The sequence below is a fragment of the Choloepus didactylus genome, chromosome 1, assembly GCF_015220235.1.
Source record: "Choloepus didactylus isolate mChoDid1 chromosome 1, mChoDid1.pri, whole genome shotgun sequence".
In the NCBI taxonomy this organism is placed as follows: domain Eukaryota; kingdom Metazoa; phylum Chordata; class Mammalia; order Pilosa; family Megalonychidae; genus Choloepus; species Choloepus didactylus.
In genome coordinates, this window is record NC_051307.1 from 128875237 (window position 1) to 128893799 (window position 18563).

Sequence of the window (18563 nt, forward strand, 5' to 3'; positions counted from 1 at the left end):
GCAATATATATTTTACAATATTACTTTGTAGTTAATCTTGTGGCTTATATGGGAATGTTTAACTTTCACCAATAGGTTGTAAGTCCCATAAAACTAGGAAAGCTTGCCTCTAATCTTTCCTTTAAAGTCCTGAAAACCCATAGAAGATAAATAGAAGATGCTTAATGATGGTGTTGAAGGAAATGTGTTAGTATATGGAGTTTCATTTTTGGTAATGGTGACTCCACTTTATTTTCAGTGTGTCAGACACTCTTCTAAATATTTGAAATACGTTGAGCAGTTACATGCTAACATGCATGAGATAGGTAGTATTTCCACAGCTATTGAAATTGAGACTCAGAAAAGTTAACTAAGGTCAAATAGCTAGTAATGCTGTATGCAAAGTCAGTGATCTTGACCACTAATCTAAACTGCCTCTCTGGTGATGAAGATAATGATCATAATGGTTAAGAAAATGATGCTGAGAACTATATAGCAGAGAATTAAATAAACGAGGTTTAATTCTAGGAAAAAAATTTTAAAGCAAGGTAAACGAGAGCTATAAAGAAGAAATGTTTGCAAGTGTAAATTTGTAGGTTCATCAGTGGTGAAATGAATGAAGCCAAAATTATTTAATGGTGAGGGCTAAGTTAAAATTATTTAATGAAGCGAACGTGTAAATCTTTAGTCAAATCAGTGCTTGAAACATTTTGCCAAAGATCAAGGAACATTTCAAAATCCTGGAAAATTTTCCAAATTAAATCAAGGAAACATTGTGTAACTTTTATTCAACGTATTATTATGATAGAATAAAAAGTATTCTAACCCATGAGGAAGTCATACTATCCAAAACAGCTTTGGATATGAGGCAAAATTTGGTACAACTAAAACATTTGTGAGCCACTCTTGCTAGGTGAAGGAATATGGATTTATATCTGAGACTGTGAAGATAAGAAAGGTAAGGCCTTCCCTCAAGGAGTTTATTTAATGTGTGAAATACTGTAGTAGAAAAAATACACAGAATTTTGGGATTATAAATTACTTTTCAAATTGCTATTCAGGGTCAAATGCAGATATCAGAAAAGGTCAGAAAATTCTACTGACAGGATGTAGCATTTGCATTAGATCTTCAAGGATGAGTAGAAGCCTCCACAGGATATTCTAGAAAATATATAATAAAAGGATTTATGAGCAGAGGGAAAATGTTTTATGAAAGAATATGATTTGTTCAGGGATGCTGAGTTGTCTACTGGATTAGGACTTCTAAAACCTAGGGAGAGTGACAGGGGATGACAGTTGTCTGAGGTGAAGGTGTGAAATACATTCTCTTCCATGCTACTATTAAGTATGAACAATAAAAATTTAATTACTAAACAAAATCAACCTCCTTGGTTTTGGATCCACAAGGAAAACATGTCTACCCCAATTTCTAGCAAGACCCAAAGTTAAGTTGAACTGATCACAAATATGAGTGTATAATATGATTGTCTAATGAAAAAAATATAGACTGGCATATTTTTACCAATTTTCCTGAAAATTTAAGACAATTATATTTCCATTTACTATCTTACTGTGCCAGTTTAGATATAGTTATGTCCCCCAAAAAGCCATATTCTTTAATGAAATCTTGTAGGGGTAAACATATTAGTGTTGATTAGGTTGGAATCTTTTGATTGAGTGTTTTCATGGAGATGTGACTCAATCAGTTGGGAGCCAAATGTTTGATTAAATTATTTCCATGGAGATATGGACCCCACAGATTCAGGGTGGGTCTTAATTTAGTCACTGGAGTCCTATAAAAGAGCTCACAAACAGAAGGTGCCAGAGCATCTGAGAGAGATGTTTTGGAGATGGCTATAGAAAACAGACTTTTGCTGATGCTTTGGAGATGCTAGCCCAGAGTTTGCTCTGGAGAAGCTAAGAGAGGACAAAACACCCCAAGAGCAACATTTTGGAGAATGCACAGGAGCTGAGAGAGTTGCTGGAACACAACCCGGGATCAGCAGACACCAGCCACATGCCTTCCCAGCTAACAGAGGTTTTCCAGATGCCACTGGCCTTCCTTCAGTGAAGATATATTCGTGTTGATGCTTTAATTTGGACATTTTCATGGCCTTCAGACTGTAAATTTGTAACCAAATAAACCTCCTTTATGAAAACCAATCCATTTCTTGTATTTTGCATAATGGCAGCATTAGCAAACCGAAACACTTACTGAGGTAAAATTAACATACAGTTAAATGCATAGATTTTAAGTGTACAGTTTAATGAGCTTTAATAAATGTATACAGCTTTGAAAACCATCCCAATTAAGAGGCACATTTCTATCATTCCAGAGTTCTCTCAGGCTGTCTTCCAGTCAGTCTCCACATTCCCAAGCACTTATGTAATATCTATTGTCATAGATGTGGTTTACCTGTTCTTGAATTTTATGTAATGGAACTGTACAATACACAATTTTTTTGTGTGTGAATGGCTTCTTTCATTTAACATAATGTTTTTTAAGATCCATCCAGGTTGTTGCGTGTATCAGTAATTCATTCTTTTTTCTACTAGATAAAAATTGTATAGCTATGTGACATTCTCTTTATCCATTTGGGTTGTTTCCAGCTTTCAGACATTATGAAAAAAAGCTGTTGTGAACAGTTTTTTACATCTTTGTGTGAACATGTTCACATTTCTCTTAAGAGTGGAATTGCTAGGTCATAGGCTAAATATATTTACTTTAAAAGGAAATATGAAACTGCAAAGTAGTTGATTCATTTCAAACCTCCACCAGTAGTAAATGAGAGTTCTACATCCTCATTAACATTTGATGATATTGTTTTAAATTTTAGTCATTCTACTACATGTAAAACAATATCCCATTGTAGTCCAACAATTTAAATCTAAATAAATGAAATAGATGTACAGAAAAATCAGTTGCTGTATTTGATTGACCGAAACTAGAACTTGCAGTATCTGGCAGCAATTTCCCCAATTATGAATATGAGTTTTCTGAATGAAGAATATAGATCTTGAAAATTTAAACTGCAAATATGAAATTATGTGGTAATAAATTCACTGATAACTTAGATTACGTATCTGGGGCCTTCCAAATAAGAAAGAATCTCTCTCTCTCCCTCCCTCTCTCTCTGTCTTTCACTCTTTCTTTCTTTCTTTTGATAGAATTCACCCTAAATCTCCTTTTATGTTCACAAACATAATTAATGAAACAAAACTCTTTGACTTCTGTTGTCCTTTTTAATTGAAGATAAATACTATTGCAAGGTTTTTCTTAAAGTTTAATTGGTACATCTTTCCTTATTCAAACAAAATCACTTGTTCATGTCTTCTGTTTGGAAGTGTTTTTCATTAAAAAAAAAAAAGAAAACTACTAGAAGGGGGCCACTTTACAACAAAGGATGGCATTAGGGTCAGACTTCTCTCAGACAAGAGCAGGAGAAATGTTTGGGCTTTAGATGATTTTTAGATTAACTTTCAGTTTCTCATGTACTAGACCAGTATTTACATAAAAATTGTTCAGAGGCCAGAATCCAACAATTCAGCTCTCTATCTTGATTAAAATCAGACAGATTAGAGGATCATTACCTGCAGTTATGTAAAGTTAGAATTTTCAGACTGATCATCTACAGACATGCTGTTTTTGATTTGTACCACTAAGAATTTTTTTTTAATTCCCTAATTACAAGTTGGGATAGTTACATAAAAATCCAGCTCTAACTCCTCTTGAAAAATGAGGAGATCTGATAAAAGTGGAAATACAGTCATATCATGAAACAGCTGCCAAGGGTAAGTAGTGACTTCTGCCTACAGGTGAGCCACGTGCCCTTACCTTCACCTGCCTCAAGCACTCCTGTTTCTCCAGATTTTGTTTCACTAATTTATGCATTATATCTAGGCGGAAGAGACATTCGAGTGTGAGACTGTCATCTAGAGCCTGTCTTTGATTTTATAGATAAGGAAATTGGGTCCTAGAGATACTAATATTATTATTATTATGAGAGCTACTGCTTATATTGCTTTTACTGTCTGCCAGGAACTATTCTAAGAGATCAGTATATATATATTCACTAATTTAGTCCTCAAATCAACACTATAAGATATTATTTTTACTATTATCATTTTAAAGGAGAGAAAACTGAGTCACAAATTCCTTAAGTAACTAGTCCAAGAACTTACACTGAGTTTCTAATGAACTGGTATTAGGACACAGGAATTATGATTCTTAGTCTAATTGTTTTTCAGTTATATTCTAGATGCAGTCCTCCATTTTAGACTCCAGCAGATAATTAGTATATTCTGCCCAGCCACTTAAGCTGGGGTGGGAAGAGGACTAAACATAGGGGATAAGTTATTCAATAATGCAATTTGAAAAAAAGACCTAGGAAAAAGAAAGTATGTTGATTTTGTTTTTCAGAAAGTTTCCCCATCAGCCTTTTCTTGCATCAGCCCTTTCCTTTCTTATTGACTGCGGGAGGGTGCACATGACTAAGGCTTTTCAGTCTGGTACCATTCCCCATCCAGACCCAGTGAATGGTCCATCCATGAGCATATGACCCGGGAGCTACAGTCCTTTACTGTATTTTCTCCTCAGATCTTAAATAATCAAAGCTGAATTTAGCATTAGTAGTAGCCAGTGTCCCTCAAATTGAAGGTCTCTCTGCAGGATGTAACCAAAGAACTATAGAGAAATGTAAAAGTCTGGAAAGGTATATATGGAGGATTATCAGCTATGGAAACCACTATATTTCTCTTTAATTTTGCTTATGCTAGTTTATTTGGGATTTGGCCATTTGCCATTCCCAAATGGCAAAGTTCTGATTAAAACAGTAGAAAATCAGACAAGCTGAGGTCCCTGGGAGATAGCCCTAAAATTAAACTGGAATAAAGTAAAAAATCTAATTACCAGCCAAATAAAGAGGTTTAGAAAGATCTAGCTGAGGTGATTCAGGACTGGGCCACAGATCCGGGAATTTAAAGTAGGGACTACACAACCTCAAATTCTGGGCATGGCAGGAAGTGGGTGCAGCATCCCTGGCCTCAACCCATAAGTCCCTGTGGATTAAGGTCACAGATAAGACTGCCCTGGGGTACTAGTTCCTAGGAGATAAAAGGGGAAAACTCACAGATTCTTAAAATCAGAGACAAGAGGCTGCTTTCACATTCACTTAGCAACACAACCGCAAATCAGTCTCAAAGGAACACTGGAAAGATCTGGAAGAGCACTAGGACCACTGTTTAGCTGTGAAGAAGAGGAAGTGCTAGCAGGAAACACCTGTGTGTACTTTGGGGAATAGATGGAACAGGTAACAGCATGGTATATATTAATATATGCTAATAATTATGTATTATTTAAACAAATAAAAAGGACACATCTTTGATCTCCAGCCTGATTAAAAAAAAACTCTCAAGAGAATTATGGAAGTCAGTTGAAAATGAACATTAAAGCCTCTGAAGTGGTCTCATTATGGCAAATCCATTGATTGTGGATAGAGCATAAAAAGATCCCAGATCCATTTCCTGCAAGCTGATGGAGTGCTTCCAAACTCACCTCTCTTCATCCATTTACAACCTATCCACACATGGGTCTCCTACGAGCCTGGTTTGCCTCTGTGCTGCCTTTTCTTCTTTGGTTCATTTGGATTTGGTAGCCAGTATTTATTTTGGTTACCTTTCATAATGGTAGTAAGTGACCATTCTTCTCATGGTCTTTCTGTTGGGTTACCTGCAGTTCATGGGGAGAAGGAGATTGAAAACCAGTGATTATAAACTTACAAAAAAATCCCCAAGCATAATATAAAAATCATAACTGGAACTGAAAATTAGCAAATAACACAATTTCCCCACTTTCAGATACCAACTAGGGAATCAGAACAAAAATCAAAAGTGTCCACATGACACCAGCAGTAAAGATAATCATAGAGGTAATTCATGCTGTTTGTCTCAAAACAAGCAAAGGGAGTAGTTCTAGCAAAGCAGCATTCATTTAAATTTAGGTTTTTAAAGAATTAGTAGAAGACCATTAATGTTCTCTCATCAATGGCCCAAAAGGCTTCTATTGCTGTTTTGAATTGTGTTCACTCTCAGTCTCTCTTAGAAGTGATTGGGAAAAACAAGTTGTCTACAAGCTTTTAATAGAACAAAGAGTGTATCTGTCAGCTCCATCCAGGATTTTAGGCATTGGTGCCTCTCATCATCAATTTACTTTAGCTTTGCTCCTGACTCTTAAGAATGCAAAGTACTTTCAAGGGATTAAATTCTAGTCCCTTGGGGTTCTGTATACAAATAGGCTGATTTGGTCTACTAATCAAATGAGATTTGTTTTATAAGAAGATATGAGCACAATTACTCAATTCTAAACACAAATAGAAAGGGGAGAGAGTTGTCCAGCCAAAAAGTGTCAGTGTTTTATAGTAGAGAGATAAAGACTATAATAAGGCATCCAGTATGAATAAGACAAATACCTGCCCAATTCTTAAAAGAAAGTATTAGACTAAAACCTTCCTCTTAAACACTAAAATTTTATGAATGCTCTTTGTAGTACCACCTATTTTCATTCCTTATAAGCAAACTATGGATTAATTCAGCACTAGTCTCCAGGAGAGTTTTACAAGTTAAAGAAATAATAATCCACCAAAGAAAGTGGGAGAAACATAAGTGAGTCTTTTTTTTTTATCCTAATATTTTCCCCAAGAGCCAATATTTTCATAATTTATTTCCAAATCTAAGAGGGGCAAAGGGGGGAGTTTCTATTTAATTAATTTACACATAGAGCTCAGCAGGAAGCTAGATAACTTATGTTAATTCACTCCTTATATTAGCCTAACACCATGAACAATGGAGGATCTATAAAATAATATAACTTTGTCTAATAGTGTAGATCATAAATACACAAATAACATAAATAGAAATAAATAAAAAGCTTTATAGCATCTGTGCAGGGTTTAATTTATGTAAATTTCAAGCTAAATATTAAGTTATTTTTGTATACATTGTGACTACAATTATTTTATTAGACAGTAAGCAGAAACTGAGGCTATGAGGAAGTATTAATTCTTGATTTCTCTCTGAAATTCTTCTAGGAATTTCTAAGTAATTTTTTTTTTTAGAGCTTCTTTTCCAAGAAGAGGAAACTTTAAAGACTCAGGATACAACTTTTTAAAATTTCACCTGTTAATTATGCAAATATTTGTGGCATTTGGCTGGAAATTTTCATCCTTCCTGATTTCAGTCAGTTGTTCTTATACACTAATGGGTTTTATTTTATGGTTTTTGCAAAGAGTTTCAAAATCCACTGCAAGATTTCTTTTGGATGATTTTTTGCATGATTTTAAAACAAGTTAGAAAATCCCAAATAAGTTTATTTTATTTTATTTTTAGTTTAAAGATATGTAAGTTTTTATAGGTAACATGCCTATTGTTTTCAATAAATTTCATCATGATAGACAAATTTCCGAAGTTCTGTATTCAAAATGCTCTCTGTATAATGCAAGTTTCTTTTAAAAGCAGTTACTTTTACACTCATTTTTAAAACCTCACTTTTATTTTGAAAGGAGAGATAATGTTTATATTTTGGAAAAAAATTCCTAGGTATAAAACAGAAAGCCACTTGTTCATGATAGAAAAGATCAGTAAATTCAAATACTTTCATTTATAAATTAATAGTTCATCTTTAAACTCAAAACTCTTTTGGTGCTCTTCTCTACATTACCAGCAAATATCTATATGGTCAAATGACAGCCATGGTCTTGATCCATCTCATGACTAAGTATTGGAATTTGTTTACTATCTCAGATTACAAAAATGTATAAATCTATTTAATTGGACAAAATTGGAAAAAAACAGCAACACTTTATATCATGGAATGTTCAGTCTTCCCTCTGGCTACCTTGCTTAACACCTATGGCTGTTAGGCTTTACCATCTGATAAATGGCTCAATAAAGAGAACCAGTATCAATTCTTATACTAAATATCAGTAAATATATACATCTTTTTATTTTTAGAAAAAAAATAGTAATATTAAGTTATAGTTTTTTAATCTCAATGGATTTTCTTGTTCGGAGACCACTAAGTAAGGAAAAAAGGTCTGGACCCAAAGTAGAAAGAGACGCTAAAGAAGAGAGAAGCTTAAAGAAAGTAAGAACTGAGCAGAGAGAGAAAGGAAAGGTAAATCCTGAATACAGGTGGCATTCTCTTAGTAACAGTTTCAATGAATATTCAATTCTAGAACAAAAAATTTGTTCCATAAATATTGGAAGTCAGGTTCAAAATGAAAGAGGAAGGCAAGAAAATCACATTTGAGAAAAAAAAAACCACTTTGATTAGATTTGATAGGGTTGGGTAGGCATTATTGCATACACAAAATCCAACACAATTTAATTTTATCCAGCTATAAGTTCCCAAGAATAAATATTGGTATTTTTAACTCGGTGAAGATAAGCAAATAGAACTGTAAAATTCTTTATAAGAAATGGAACAACCTCACTTCAGGACTTTGTATCTCTTGGACAGGGGTGACAAGCAGATTGTTCTGGTGAGAAGGTGGTGTATTTGGAGGGGTGTAACAGCCTGTCCAAAAGCCAGTGCATTCTTTTCTGAGCAAACTGCCTCTATTTTCTTAATTCCATATAGGGAAACGGTGTGTCTGGTTGTCATTTTTGTGCAGCATAATTTTTAACTCTCTGGTCATTATTTGTTGTTTGTTTATCAGAATAAAATAAAATAAAATTTATTCTTTTTCGGTGTGTAGTTCCCCAAATATCAACAACCTTATTCAGTTATGTGTCTATCACCACTAACATGATATAGACTATTTCCATCACCCCCAAAGTTCTCTCCCTGCTTTTTTATAGTCCAACTCCTCCCCTCACTGTACCTTCTGTCAGCCACAGGCCTGATTCCTGACCCTATACTTCTTCCTTTTCCAGAATGCTGTAAACATGGAATCATTATACTCCAAATGAGTATACATTGTACTCCAAAATGAGACAATGGACTAAAGGTGAGCAAGAGTGGTTCCTTCCGGAGGCGCCAGGGAACATCCATTCCTGTCTGTTCCAGATTCTAGAGCTGCCAGCTGTCCTTAGCTCTTGGAGGCTTCACTCCACTCTCTGCTTCTGTTGTCACATCACTTTCTCCTCTGTCTCCTCTTCTGCCTCCCTCTTATAAGAACACTTGTGATTACACCAGGCCCAAATGGAGAATCCAGATAATCTCACCATCTCAAGATCCCTGATTTAATTACACCCGCAAAGCCCCTTTTGCCATGTAAGGTAACATTCACAGGTTCCTGGGATTAGGATGTAGGTATCTTTGAAAGGGAGTTGGCAGTATTCACTCTACCGCATGGCATATATCAGTGTTTAGTTCCTTTTTATTGTTGAGTAATATTTTATTGTATGGATTTACCTCAGTTATTTTATCCATTCACCAGTCGGGAGTGGGGGGTTGGGGTGGATGTTTACATTTTTTCAAGTCTGGGATTATTATGAAAAAAGCTACTATGAATATTAGTGTATAAATCATTGCATGGGCATGCTATTTTCATTTCTCTTGAGCAGATATCTAGGAGTAGAATTCCTGGGTTATAAGGTAAGTGCATAATTAACTTTATATGCAATAGAAAAACTGTTTTGCAAAGTGGCTGTATCATTTCCATTCCTACCAGCAATGTATGAGAGTTCCCCTTGCTCGTCATCCTCACCAGCAACTTGAATTCTCAGGTGTTTGTTTGCTTGCCATTGTATTATGTATGCAGTGGTATATCCTTGGGGTTACAATTGAATTGCCCTAATTGAGTCCTGCAGGTTGGTATAAAGGGGAAGCATGACTGGAGAAACAAGAATCAATGCAGATGGGAACTAGAGAAGTAGAGAGGGCAACTTCTGAGTTTAGGCCAGCCCTCCCCACAGAGGCACATGCTTTGTTCTGAGGCTCATCAGTCTTACTGCCTTTGATTTTATGAAAATTCCTATCCTGAGTCCCTATAATAAACACCGTTTGTTTGTTCATTTGCATAAACTAGTTTGAGTTGCTAATTGTTTCAACAGGAGTCTAATTTATACCCAAAGTTAGGAGATGTAAGGATCAAATAATTCCAGTACATTAAGGGTACTTTTGCTTGAGGCAAAAAGCCGTGTGGGCTAACAGTGAAGAGAAAGGTTGGCTTTAATAGAGAGGATATTGAGAGATCTTGACAAACTTAGAACAACCTGTGGTAGGCAGAAGTCTAATGTGACCTACAAGATCACCACAATCCTGATGTACATGCCCTGTATAATCCCTTCACCTTATGTGTGAGCAGGCTTATAAATATGATCAGATATCGCTCTTCTGCTTAGGGTAAATTATATGGCAAAGGGGAAGGGATTTTGCAGTAGTAATAAAAGTCCCTAATCAGTTGACATTAAAATACTCAGGAGGGAGATTATCCTGGGGGGAGGGGGCCTGACCTAAATAGGTGACCATTTTTAAAGCAGATTTAGGGTCAAACAGGGGAGAATTCAGAGAGATTTGAAGTAGCAGAGATGTACTCCTGTTCATCTGGAAGAATGAAACTGTCATGTAGAGAGAGCTATGTGGCAGTGAATGGTGATAGCGTCTAGGAACTGAAGGCCACCGTCCTACAACCACATGGAACTGAGCACTATCAATGTCCAGAGGTTGTTAGAGGATCTCAAACCTCACATGAGATTGTAGCCTCGGCTTGGTTACAGCCTAGTAAAAACCTGAGCAGGGGATCCAAATAATTATATTGGAAAAGAAAAATACTGGTCCAATCCAAAATACCTAATTGGATTTCCTCTTTTTTTGTATGATTAATGCCAGCAAATTTAACATCAGGAAGGCAACTTTTATTTAGCATGAAAAACAACCAAATTTTTATTAGGTTTTGCCTACACACTCTCCCTAACTAGAATGCCTGAAAACCATGTCATTCCTGATTGCCAGCATATAACTTAAGAATAGTTTAAGTAGCTGATTAATTCATTATCAAGTGGTAAGAGAAAAGAAAAATTGGAAAATTAACATTTGCCCAGTACTCCCTAAATGCCAGGCATAATGCTGTTATTTTGCACCATTTATTTCTTGCAAACAACCTTCCAGGGAGCTATTCTTATTCTTATTTTATTGATGAGAAATTACTTTTAGAGAGGCTAATGGATTTTACCAAATGTGCTGTGAAATGAGTTACTACATGATGCATCATGGAAACACAGGATCAGGGCACAATGGAAACTTTCAGCAAATGACTACTTTATTACTTACACAGCAGAAAAGGTCCGAAAGAGCAGGGAAGAGTTTCCATCATGACCAGTCTCCCAGGGAGGCCAACTGCTTGGGTCAGCATCAGTAGATGGCAACCCTGTGTGTCCCACTTGATGTTGGAGAAGAAAGATAAATTTATGTTGTTTGAATGTGGTATTTGTCCACACTGGGAGTAGGGAGCTCTGTCACTAAGAATTCCTGCCTTTATTAGCAGCTGGGGCTGTTTGTTCCCGGTGTTTGGATTTAAGGTCTGGTTGGGCCTTTTCATCCTTTCCATGTTGTGGAATGGAAGCAGATGGAAACATCATCATGCAATAGAAGAGGATGTGGGGCAAGGGTAGGCAGGGGCTGGGCGATGGCTGCTGAGCGTGTGTCCGTGACTTCCCCAGCAGGTATGTCTGTGTGATATCAAAGAGTATGTTCTTTCAGTTTCACTAAGTCACACTTGAACAACTTTTCTGATGATATTTATTTAATCATTTTCCATCTAATGTCTCAATTATATAAAGTACACTTGGTCATAATTATGTTATTCATAAAAGGGTTCTGCTGCTAGGAAGAGAACACTCAGATGAAAGAACAGGGCTTTAGAGACCAAGAAAAAGTAGGATACAAATACCAAAGATGTCCAAAAGGAGGGGATAATGGATTGTGGTCTAGGGGGTGAACTTGTAAAATATGCACTAGGACATGCTGGTAGCAAACCAACTTTATCTATTACATTTTATATTATGATATTTTAAAACCAAGCAGTACAGAGTGGTGTAGAGAAAGAATGTCTAGAATGAAGTGCCAGATCTGTCACTTCTAGATTGCTTCTTACTTTGTGCCTCAGTTTCCCCAGGAATAAAATGGAGATCTTACCATTACATATCTCTTACTGTTCTTTTAAGGATTAAATAAGTTAATAACTGCAAAATACTTAGAATGGTATCTGCCACAACTGAGCATTACACATGTTGAATAAATGAAGGTTTGTTTAGGCAAACTTAATTGCTAATGGTAGGGCAGGAAATATTTTGAGACACTAAAGTTACTGAAATAGAATAGAGAAAGAGTAAATATTTGTTGATAGTAGAATTTTTCCAATATATTTTTTTCTCCAAGAAGCAAGTTTAATGATTTTCACTGACTTATTTTCTTGAAAGCATAAACTTAGAAAAATACTATTATCCTTGAAATATTTTTAAATGCTATTTGATAATTAAAATGTTGAATTATGATATTTTAAATTATGATATTTAAATAATATTTGATAATTAAAATAAATATTTTAGTTAAAAATATTAACAAGTTATTCTGCTCCCTAAATTTCACCCTTAAAATATAATTCAATTTTACCTTTGATTTTAGTGGTGGAACAAAAATTATGGCCACTTAGTAGCAAGTTGTGTATTATAAGAACATTTTTAATAACATCTCAAAAGAGGAATTATTTCATAATCCAATACACTAGATATTTCCCCAAGTGGAAACCACGAGGAACTTTGGAGAATATATTGATGCTTTTAAGTAAATGGATTGTGATTAAATACATTGAAGTAGTTTTGTTGAATGTGATTTTGACTGCACAATGTTGCTTTTAATTTATTTAACTTTATATCTTTCTGTGTTTGCTTAATGTTATCTTCAATAAACTTACACTATTTTTACAATAAAAATATATACACAAATACATATCTATGTATACACATACTCAAGCACACACACGCACATGGACACACATGTATCCACTAGCTGGCCTGTTAGTGCTTTGAAAACTCATTAACATTCATTAAATAGACAAACCTCTAAGCATTTCTCCAATGGGCTACTGAGAGTTCTCTATTACAAACAGTGCAGTTGCAAATCAGCACCTTAATTTTGAGCATGTGCCTTTGTTATTTAAATTTTCAAGGCTCATGTTTCAAACAACTTTTCATTTTCTATATCTTCTTTTTAACAGAGGTATAGCTTTTAGTAAGATGTGCAAACCATACATGAGCACTTCAATGAATTTTTACATATGTAACTGCACTTATTAACCACCATTCACATTTTAGAACATTTCCACCTTCCCAGCTTTCATAGTCATTACTGACACCTCACCCCTGAAATAATGTTCATGACATTTTAATATACATTGATCATCTCTCTATTTAAGTAGTATCACAGGCGTCTTATAGTGCCTCAATTTTAGCTGCTCAGGTGAACAGCTGCCTAATTTTGAGGTGTCCCTTCAGACTGCACCCTTCAAATGAATTTTGTATACTTCATAAAGCACAATCTAACTCACACCATTTCAAACATATTCACTAAATTTGATGAGCCCTTAGGTTCATTTTTTAATGCCTCTCCTTTGTAAGGGCTCCCCAAAGCAAAACTGGAGTATGCTAATAGCCGATTTTGGAGCTACTCCATCCCAAACATACTCTCCAAATTTGCTGACAATATATCTGGCTGATTTAAAATAAAATGGTAATAGATAAACAGGCTGATATTTATAGACGTGATTTATGCTAATTTACATTATATCTATACTATCTGTAAAACAAAGCTCAGAGTATAAAGGACAACAATTTCTGGACGAAAAGTCAAAGAAGGAGATGACATAATTAAAGAAATTAAAATAAAAATGGAAACCTGAGGTGTAATTTAGTAATGATTTCATAAATAGGAAACATTATCAGTATGAGATGAAGAAAGATTGTTCTTTACCTCCGCCAGAACCAAAAAGAAAATAACATTAATAAACTGAAACTGAAGCATGAGCATTTTAGGTGTGGAATAATTAAACATTCCTCACAGTGAGAAATGTTAAATATACACAACCTCTCTCTCCAGAGATCTATAAAAATAGAAAAGATACCAATCTGTCAGGAATGATTTAGACTCAGTACTTTCTGGAAACTGGATAATGACCTCTAAAGATCCCTTTTATATTTTCAGTTCATTTTTAATGACACATATTAAAATATAAAGTGCATATGGAGAAAAAGAAAGTTTATTTTCAGGAAGTTAGTGTTAAAAAAATCAGTGTACATAATTTAAACTTTCTTTCCTCTGTTACCATCCAATTAAGAGTGTGTGTATATATATATACATACATATATACATATATATATATATATATATATACACACATATATATATATATGGTTCTACAATGAGTCACAATTTGAAATATTAAAGGCTGATATTTAGTGAAACCAGAGAAATGTCTTTATTTGGCATAAACTTAAAATCAAGTTATTCTTCAAAGAAGCAAATGTCCTATTAAACTTAAGCAAAATTGAACATATATACTCTTTGGGAAAGAATATACAATGCTATTTTTTGTCCCACAAAGAAGTCTTACATAAAATACTTAAATAGTGATTGAATACGTCCCGCAAATTTTACAGATGGGTCAGCATATTCAGAGAATATTTCAAGAGTTTTCCTTTACAACCAGATGTCTAATCATACAGTTCAAATGTAAGAAACAGTCTTCTTCAGATACTACTTAGGGGTAAAAATAACTATTTAGGTAAACCACATCTTCTTACTTAGATTTCAGAAGCTTTGTTTGTTTATGATGTGTATACATGTTCCATTGAATTATCTGTTGAAGAAGAGTGGAAGAAATAAAAATACATCCAACAACAGAAATTATTAATATACTAATATAACAGAATACATGACAATATAATAATAAATAAAAATAAAACATTATGATATACTTCCTTACTATATTGCTGTAATATAGAATAGGGAAGCATTTATTGGATTCTTGACATATTGTAAATTCTCAATATTTGGTCAATATAATAATGCAAAAAAAAAACTGATGCAGATATTTCCATTCAGGTATTTCCATTTTCCTATATCCTAGGAAAATATTTCACATATCCAATAGTTAAGACAGCATTAAAATGAAAGACACATCCTTGGAAAACTGACTATAAAAAGTAAAAGAAGCTGATGACAGGGGCTGGGAAATAAAAAAGCAGAATGTAGTGCTTAGCTTGAGATCACACTGATAACTAATTACGGTGCTAGAAAAAGATACAATACTATTATGTCATTAGTCATTCATGAATGTTTAAATACTCATGCATTCACATTTTGTAGCTGCAGGATAGAATAATTCATATGATACAAAAATAGTGATAATTGCAAGAATAATTCCCATTGTAACAAAAAGTTAGAAAATTATTTTATGGAAAGAGATGATGAAGGAATGAGAAAATCTGTAAGACAGATACATACAGAAAATTTCTGTCAAAAAATTTCAACAAAATATATTGTAGAAAAGTGTATTCTCTTGCAAAGAGACACCGTTTACATCCCGTTACCTGATTTGAAGACAGCTACAAGATATCCTGAACACAAGATGTACAAACTGATCGAGATTGTCCTTCAAGGCTAAAACTGGCATGATTGGAAAATACCAACCAAGTGAGCAAAATTTTCAGACCACAAAACAAGAGAAATGATCACCTTACACAGGTATTCTTCACACAGTAAAATGATCTATAAACATGGTAACCTTCTGGAGACATTTTATCAAAAACATGACAGAAGTTGTTTCTAATGGATGGGTCTTCTGACAAACTCACCAGTCCATTGGAACTCTGAATTAAATGTATGACAGTGTGTGCTGATGGAGAGATAATGAAGGAGGAGACTTATATAATAGGCTTCTAAAAACTGAAACTTTGTTGTTGGTTTTCCTGGGATTTCAGAAAAACCATCAGTCATTTAATAATATCATCACAAGAATAATCACATCATAATGAACTGTTATTTGTGATGCTTCAATAAGAAATAAAAGTAGTGTTGCAGAATCCTCCTGGAGGTCTTTACTAATTTAAGGTAAAATTGGAGTTGGATAGCAAATTCTGATAACCATAGAATTTTGATGTACCATCTATAAATGACTTGCTTTTCCTGGAGTGTATGCCTTAGTGCCCTTTCTACTAAGTGTGTGCAATAATTAGTGGTTTAGTCCAAAGTCATAAAGTTCTAGAACAACATGGTTTTCATTAAGCATTCTGGATTCAATCAGGTCATAGGAAATTATTACAAACAGATCATCAGAAAAGATGATCAGAAATATCTGCATCAGTTTTTTTGCATTATTATATTGACCAAATATTGAGAATTTACAATATATCAAGAACATTCAAAGGGACTACAACAGTTCAGATACTTGAGGAAGATGATTTAAAAAGCACACAAACCTATGCCTTTAAAATCAGTGCTGTTTATCTGTTATTTTTATATTAAGAAGCTCTGAGAATATAATCCTACCCTCAATGAGACCCACAATGTAAAACTGTGGCCCCAGGAACACAATACACCTCATCATGCATAATGTCATCAAATGCCATGTGTGACATGATCAATGATAGATGATTCCAAAGAAAATGCAAAAGCACCATAACTTATAATTTAATAATGCTAAACCACAGGGAAATTCCTTTCCAGCTAAAGTCTATGCAGTAATCCCTTGAAACACAATTCTCACTTTATCCTAACTATAGATACAATTTTACTTTATATAAACCTTTCATCTCTTAAAATATTTTGTCTTAATAATATTACAGTGTCTCTCAATGGCTTAAAGTGCCACTTTAATCTTTCTAAGCAACAGTCTATTCCCAAATGTTGAATTTGACTCAGATCTGCAGAAAAAATCTGTTCCAGAAAACAAAAACTTATAAATGCCAAAGATATGCTTACAAAATAAACACAATTATAAACCAAGTATCAACCATGAAAACTAATATGTATACCCATATATATGCAGATATATATGCAAAGTTAGATTACATGAAGTTAGATTTGTAATCTTATAACCACTTGATGCACTTGATGCATTTGATGATAGATTTTAACATTACTTCTCAATAGATCATAAAGTTGAAAATATATAAAGTTGTGATTACCACAACCAAACAAAATTGTAAGGTTTTTAATGATAGAACTACAGGAAATTTGATTATCTTTCTTAATTAACTATTTTAATTTTTTGAGTCTTAACATGTTCTAAATATTAGTTAATTTGAAGTAGCTAATTCATATTAACAAAATCAGCATTCCCATTTTCCCCATCATATTAGCATGTGATTGTAGGTATGCAAATAGATTTAGTGTAAGAACAAATGTATCGTAAGTGCTAGTATTCTTTTGTGTTTTAGCTTGCTTAGAAGTGATGAACATTTTCCTGCAGTTCATTTCAATTTTACCTTTATCATTTACTGCATCTCTTGCTAATTGCTACATTTAAAAGCCATGATAACCCATACTCCAAGAATAGATCATACTACTTACTACATCCCCCCATCTGTGCCTGCTTCTAGTTACAGTGAACTTCCTGGAGTTTTCTTCAAAATACCCTCCCAACCCTCAAGTCAAATCATGGGAAATTGGGAAAGTGATGGCTGTTTAACAGTTGGTCAAGGAGGTAGGCTCCTTCACTAGTGGGCAGCAATACTACCCAAGATTTTGTTCAGGTAATTCTTATTGAAGCCTAAGCACACATGCCAATGGATCATAGAAACAAAGTCATTAAGAGAAATCCAAGTTTTAAAAGCCCCTTGTGCTGGTTTGAATGTATTATGCCCCCCCAAATGCCATTATCTTTGATGTAATCTTGTTACATCAGTGTTAATTAGATTGTAATAATTCTTTGAGTGTTTCCGTGGAGATGTGCCCCACCCAACTGTGGGTGATGACTCTGATTGGATAATTTCCGTGGAGGTGTTGGCCCACCCATTCAGGGTGGGTCTGAATTAAATTACTGGAGCCATACAAATGAGCTAACAAACAGAAGGAACTCAGTGTAGCTGAGAGTGACATTTTGAAGAGGAGCTACAACCAAGAGGGACACTTTGAAGAATGCACAGTAGCTGAGAGAGTAGCTGCAGATGAGAGACAGTTTGAAGATGGCTGTTGAAAGCAGACTTCCGCTCCAGAGACGCTAAGAGAGGACAAATGCCCCAAGAGCAACTGAGAGTGACGTTTTTGAGGAACTGCAGCCTAGAGAGGAACGTCTTGGGAGAAAGCCATTTTGAACCCAGAACTTTGGAACAGATGCAGCTAACAGAGGTTGTCCGGACACCATTGGCCATCCTCCAGTGAAGGTACCCAATTGGTGATGTTTTACCTTGGACACTTTATGGCCTTAAGACTGTGACTGTGTAACCAAATAAACCCCTTTTGTAAAAACTAATCCATTTCTGGTGTTTTGCATTCTGGCAGCATTAGCAAACTATTACACCCCTGCACATTAAAGATGTCTTCATATAAAATCCCCATTGTTTCTCCATTTACAGATTACAGCAGA

At 34.6% G+C, this 18563-nt stretch overlaps 1 long non-coding RNA gene across 1 annotated transcript in view; it reads right to left on the reverse strand.

The window, feature by feature from the left end:
• Positions 1–18563, reverse strand: part of LOC119538502 — a 289526-nt gene that overhangs the window by 15931 nt on the left and 255032 nt on the right. Inside the window, exon 3 of the long non-coding RNA XR_005217564.1 lies at positions 5534–5707. This is a non-coding gene — a long non-coding RNA (uncharacterized LOC119538502). The remainder of the gene's footprint in view (positions 1–5533; positions 5708–18563) is intronic.